At 39.7% G+C, this 6,755-nt stretch overlaps 2 long non-coding RNA genes across 3 annotated transcripts; both read right to left on the bottom strand.

Annotated features, from left to right (window-relative positions):
• Window positions 1-1,454: 1,454 nt before the first annotated feature.
• LOC121813630 lies at window positions 1,455-2,136 on the bottom strand. Its single transcript, XR_006053798.1, has 3 exons — window positions 2,081-2,136; window positions 1,720-1,827; window positions 1,455-1,614 (listed from the first exon to the last, which is right to left on the bottom strand). It is a non-coding gene; the product is annotated as an uncharacterized LOC121813630 (long non-coding RNA).
• Window positions 2,133-5,650, bottom strand: LOC121813629. Of its 2 annotated transcripts, none has more exons than XR_006053796.1 (3): window positions 5,293-5,650; window positions 2,727-3,494; window positions 2,133-2,241 (listed from the first exon to the last, which is right to left on the bottom strand). It is a non-coding gene; the product is annotated as an uncharacterized LOC121813629 (long non-coding RNA). The 2 variants fall into 2 exon arrangements; XR_006053797.1 differs by having other exon boundaries at window positions 2,133-2,236.
• Between the last annotated feature and the right edge of the window lie 1,105 nt (window positions 5,651-6,755).

The following is a 6,755-nucleotide window of genomic DNA, read 5'->3' as shown; positions in this document are numbered from 1 at the left end:
GTGATTCTTTACCCTGCTTCAGATTAATGGTCCACTCACCAAATCTACCATGACTTTATTTTCTTGTTCGATCCAATTCCATCCAATTCTAAAATATTTGGAAAATCTAAATAAAGCCAGAATGCAATGATTAGAAAATCTCACACCCAGATTTTATTTACAATAGAACATAGAAAACGCTTCAAATGTTTAAACTTAGAAAATTAAAATATCTGTGTGCCTTTTATTTATATAATTTAATGTGATTTAATGTAATGTGGTGACAGAAGTCAAAGGGGGACATTGACAGTGTCAGAAGATCTCTCTTTTTTCTCAGCACATTATCACATATTCCCACAGAGTCATGCACCTACTGGTTAAATATTACAATACTGTAGGTATCATCATATATGGCGCACATGAGGAAGACATCATACAGAGTTTGAAGGGTGACTGAGAGATGTAGTCTTGACTTCATGATCTATAATAGTTGACACAGTAAGAAGGTTACTGGTTCTTTTGGGATCCCCTTGAAGAAGCCTAAAGTGTTCTATGAATGTATGATTGACGTGTGAATTCTTGTTAAAAGGACTTTGAGTGGTCATTAAGAGTAGAAACGTCCTACACGAATGCAAATATATTACATTTTCACCTCCAATGTAACAAAATAATATAAAATTAAACAAACTAGAATCCATTTGGTCCTGAGATTAATCTAACAGAGAGCTATCAGACATTAATACAGAGACCAAAGGAAGGTTTGGGAGGGACCTGAGCTGTTGTTTCAGTGAGTGTGGGGAAAGACGTGCAGGTTCCCCACATGCATAAAGTCTGAATGAAAATTTAACACTGAAATTTAACACACTATCCCAACTTTTCTTTTGATTGACGTTGTACTTCTTTTACAAGAACACTTACAAAAGCAGTCCTGTCATGTCTCTATAACTCTGTAACTTCAGATTGGAAAAATGTTAAATATTACCTTTATTATACAAAATTGTTTGTTAAAAAAGAAGCCATCAGTGGGAAACCCAACACCAGTCTTCCTTCTCTCACTCCTGCTGATCAGCTCTTGTAGGTTTTCTTTTCTTACAAAACATCTCTAGTTCATTCAGGTTTGATGGCTTCCGAGCATGGACAGCTCTCTTTAACTTGAGACAGATTTTCAATAATATTCAGGTCTGGGGACTGAGATGGCCGTTCCAGAACGTTGTACTTGTTCCTCTGCATGAATGCCTAGTGGGTTTTGAGCAGTGTTTCGGGTCATTGTCTTGTTGAAAAATCCAGCCCCGGCGCAGCTTCAGCTTTGTCACGGATTCCTGGACATTGGTCTCCAGAATCTGCTGATACTGAGTGGAATCCATGTGTCCCTCAACTTTGACAAGATTCCCAGTCCCTGCACTGGCCACACAGCCCCACAGCATGATGGAGAGAGAGAGTAGACTGACAGGAAGTAACCAGGCCGTTAGAAATGGATGGCATGTGTTTAGAGTTACTGGAGTTGGGTAACTCTACTTACCAAAAGCAGCAGCACACAGATGAAGGATCAGATGCTGAATGTTGCAGGAACATGCTCATGTGTGGTGGTCATTCAGTGCTGCAGGTTAGACAGTCCAAGACTGATATGCTGCCCATCTGAGAGTTTGAAAACACACATGCAAAGATTTATTTTGTATTACAGTCAAAGTTGGATGTTCATTTTTGTCCTTTAAAAATGTTTGTGTATTTGAAAGCACTAACATTTAAGGATGACTTGGATCGTCTCCTTTAAAGGGGAGACAAGTGTATCCACTGATCCACGTCACTTTACCTGGATGATGACTCCTCCCCCCTCACTCAGAAACACTCCTAATATAACCAAGCAAATAAATAATATTGAAGATTTACTTACATCATTACAAAAACAGCAAAAACATCTCCCTTTGATTCTATTTCTCCATTCCTGCTGAACATCAGGCAACAAATATCTCAATAAATCACAGTAAAATGTAAAGCACATGTTTTCTCTGCTTTGTCTAGACCTCTGCAGAGCCTCTGTCAAGAAAAACATAACTGTAAGCATAAAACAAATATACATTTCATAACACGTCACTGGACAAACCTCGGTCAGCTGATTTCCTCTGTGCAGTGCAGACGAGCATCAGTCAGCGAGTCAGGTGGTGAGATGGACTGGTGTCCTTTGTGACTCTGCTGGTTCTTCTGAGGAAACACCACCGTCTCTCCACACCGTCACCATCTGTGAGCACAAACTGCTGCTCTGCTCTGCCAGCATGTAGGAATCACATATCACACACACAGGGGTGAAGAAACATCAGAGCTCAACTTTGGATACTTTAGATCCAAACAGATCAAAGCAGCTCTTAGTTTCAACAATCAGTGAGCAGACAAACAATGATACCAAACTGATTCTGTATGAATACAATATGGTATTTTCAATACAGGTGTCAAATTAATTTATTAAAACTAATACAGATATATGTATATATTTTTTTTGATAAATTAGTTTGCTAAATTATAAGAATATATATATTTTTTTTCATTTAACAATTGCAACTGAAAGAAATTAAATATTGAACAAAAATATATTGTCACATTCTGAGCATGCTCAGCACGCTGACAGACTTGAAGTTGCTACAGATTTTAAGAAGTGATAATTATAGGGAAGAAACTTCTCTTTTTCATCCGTTTAATCAAACATTTGATGCCTCAGCTGTCTCAGTCTATAGCGTTCTGCAACTACAACTAACCTGAGGCTTGGATTTGGCTGCAGGTGCCCCTGTACATCCTTCTCAGAGCAACTGTGGGTACCATTTAATCCCACTTCTTCCTGAGCTTTGCTTCATCACAAGACCAAAGGTGGCATCCCGTGTCACAGTCTTATCATCATCCAGAAGAAACATTTGAAGAAACATCATGGAGAAGAAACATTTACGCGCCTCCTGGTTTTGTTTTCTGATCCTGCAAAAAGACTGAGGACAACAAAGCCCAGAGAACACGAGATACACAACATCCAACATTCAGACTCAACAGCCTCCATAAATGAAGAGCACCAGGTTGGTTCAGTTATAGTAGATATGAGCATACTTCACATTACTGGGTATGAATAATAATGAGGAGGCAAACTTTGAAGATGCAGAGCATGATGTCCCATCATCAGACTGTAAACAAACATCCACCAGGCTTCTTTGTTGCCAAAATTGATGATTCTCCCATCAGGGATCAGTAGCGTGTAGTTAACCTGTGGTATAAGCAGCAGTCACTGAAATATTACTGTTTCAGATAAGAAATCTAGCACATAAAAGCCAGGGTGGGAGGGATCTCTGCAAACTGACTTACCTCTGCAAGTGTGAAGCTCAACAAAAATCTGACTCTCCAGTCACAGACAAACAAAACTCCAGCTGGGAGATAGAAAACGCTGTCTGGGTCTTGCTGGATGTTGCTGGTCAGAGTCCCACATTAGCAGAGTGCTTCTTGGTCCCACTGACCCATGTGGACAGCGACTGTGGAGAACTGTTCTGGAAAACAGAGAAGAGAATTAAAATAACAAAAAGCCAAACAGGATTTCCACAAAGACTCTCTTGGAATCAGCAATCAAAAAATCACTGGTTCATATTTCAATTAAATATGAACAGGTTCCTCAAATGTACGCAGTTCAGATCTGATTTAATTTAATTTCCTTCACACAGCACATTCGTCCAGGCTGACAGGTAAACATAGAATTAATCTCAGGTAACATGACTCATAGTAGAGATTCAGTAAGAAAGATTGCAGGCTCTAATATTATTACCACACAATCCAAGGACACACCAACAGCTCAGATTTGTAGAACTATTTAAACAAATGTCTTCTGAATATTCAATTCAGTTCACAGTGGGAGGGGGGGGGGGGGGTGGTCGTGGAATTTTTTAAATAAAGTCTGCAACACAGAAAGAGCTGTGATCAAGCTATTTATTACTGCGCCAACACACATCAAACATCACAGTTCAGTCATGTCAGCGCTGCCACAGAAGTGGTGCTCCTCCTCCTTTATGCATTCCAAGGAAGAGGGAAGTTAAACTGATCCTACCACACTTCACATGTCTCGCTATGAAACCTAACGGATCAATGGTTATGCTGTTTTGTGCCCTTGGCCTTATCAGCACCTGTAAAGGGAGTTGTTTTCTCAAACTGCTGAAGTAAGTTCATCTAGTTTTAGAAACTTTCACTGAACAGTAACAGTGTCACAACTAAGCATATGCATAAGCACTTAAATACTTTAAATGAGAATAACAGAACATTTCTATTACAGAGGCTAGAGCCTGTCCCAGTAGTCATAGGTAGAGCACACCTGGACAGGTCACCAGTCTGTCAGAGGACTAACACAGAGACAGACATCAGAGTAACAAATCTATTTAAAATTAATGTAAGTTTGCTGCAGCTGTATGTATGAACATGTGTTTCTGTGCTCACAGTCCACCTCTCAGGAACCTGCAGTTCACTTTTAGTCAACTTTAAACAGACCTCACAAAAGGCTGATGTGGCTGGATCAGTAGTCTGATTTAAGTACGATACCTTTGGCCAGGGATTACTCTGGTGCATCGCTTCACTGCAGTCTTACGTATTTTCCCCACACCTGAATAAAAAATACTGATATATACAAATAACAGCTTCAGCTGATGCAGCCTGACTCAATCCTAGATGTTCAGCACACAGAGACACAGAGGTGCCGTTTAAAGTTTAGTGTTAACCTGAGTCACTGATCATTTGCAGTATTACAGAGTCTGGCAGTCTTTGCATGATGTCCACGTCACTGTAAGTTTCTAGCTGACTCTCAGGTGTGACAGGTGTGCCAGCAGGAAAGAGTAATAATAACCTGCATCCTGAGGTTTGTTCACACAGCTAGGATTGTATTTTACACTGACCCTGGGTCAGTATAAGTATCATACAGTTTAAACGAAGCACTGAAACTTGCACATATTTATTACAGATGCACTGAAGCTAATCGAGATATTTGCTGTCAGTCTGTGGCTGCGATTAAACACTTTACTGGAAACTTTATTAACTAGTAACTTCATCAGTCATGACAGAAGCTAATATTTCTGTGCTAACATCGTTTAACCAGTAACAGCTTTACTCCAATATAAGCTAACGTTTACACCGTAACTTTAAGCTAGCACCATAAAGACGGTAAAACACGTAATAACATCTACAAATGCATCTTAAAGCTGTTATATTAGCACTCGGTGTATTACTAACATAACCACATTAACATTACTGACACTCGCTGACTTTTAATAGTCATTCTATAAATGCTGTCCGTTTAAATGGTCTTACCTGTAAACACTGCATATCCACCGGATTCCAGCCAGAGTGGATTCTGGAGTCTTCCACGCTCCTGTTAGTGATCCTCCATCTGGATGGATGAGAACAACCTTCTGAACAATCTAGCAGGAGATGGCCCATATCTATGGGACTGATTTGTGCTAATAACGCCCATTGTATGGACTGATAACAGCCGAAGCGGGTGAATAAAGTCACCCAGTAGCTAGCTGTGCCATTACCCAGCATACATCACTCCCTCCATAAATGCAATAAACCATACAAAAGTATCGTTCTACCTGTTTTTCAGGTAGTTGTTTACATTATATAATTTATTGTGTTCTGTATACGTCACTACAATGTGATTTCGGAAATATAGTCTAAATATACGACAACAGGCTCTTCCGCGGCAATCTCTTCAATCGGAGGACCCTTCACGTCAATTCCCGACGCGAGGGGTACCCTGCGCGTCCATAAGTGCAGCAGAGGGAGCCTGACCATGCGTCACACGTTTGACGAGTTGGGAGTGAGAACGTTGTTAAACTTATCTAAACTGAACGTGGCATCGTAGGCAGCTTCAGCTCTTTGGGACGGTTTGGGAGCTGCTCCTGCCTTAAAGTGTTGTGTGAGCCTGTGATGAAACCTATCATTTAATTTGTGCCTTTTCAAGCGGATTTTTCAGCTACTGTAGTAAATCTTGTCCATATTCAGTTTGTGGGTAATCATTAATCTATTATTCTTTCTCAACTTCTAAAAGTTTGACTTAAGGGGGCAGGACGTTTGTTTAAGGGGGCATTGCCCCCTCTTGCCCCAGGTATAGCCAGCCCTGATAAGAAGTATGATTCAATGCAGAGGGTCTATAACACTAGTGAGTGAAAAAGGTGACTGAAGAAGAAATCTATGCATCATGGGAATCCCCCAGCAGCCTATGCCTATTGCAGCACAACTAGGAGATTCAGGGTCACCTGACAGCTAACTATATTTATCAAATTTAGTGAATACTCTTCTACGCAATTTTCTATTTGTATTTCTCTTGAGTCTGCTCTTAGAAATATTTAAATAAGCATAGAAATCATTATTGGATATGTTTTTTGACTCAAGTATAGGATACCAGATTTCAGTTTAAAAAGGAAACTTGTTGCTTAATTAAACTAAAAACATAGTTTTGCAAGAAAACCTAGCAGAGATGGAATTTAAATATTTTTCCCAGTTTCAGTGGGTAAAAAGCCTTTATGATACTCCATTTCCTCTCCACCTTACGAGTTAATCTGCTGTAAGGTATGTGTTGGAGAATTATACCAGGGAGTCAAATACTTTTGATTTGAGGTTCCCTTTTTCACATGAGATACAGTATCCAGAGTCATATGTAGTGAGGAGGTAAAATTATTAACAAGATAATGATAAATTAAAAAAAATTGTACTACTGTTTAATCTCAACAGAAAAGAAGAAGAACCAGAGGAAGCCACAGAAGCCAGAA

Source organism: Haplochromis burtoni, unplaced genomic scaffold (genome assembly GCF_018398535.1).
Source record: "Haplochromis burtoni strain Fernald_Lab_line unplaced genomic scaffold, NCSU_Asbu1 Contig_2103, whole genome shotgun sequence".
Classification (NCBI taxonomy): Eukaryota; Metazoa; Chordata; class Actinopteri; order Cichliformes; family Cichlidae; genus Haplochromis; species Haplochromis burtoni.
This window is presented reverse-complemented; position numbering and strand designations above follow the sequence as displayed.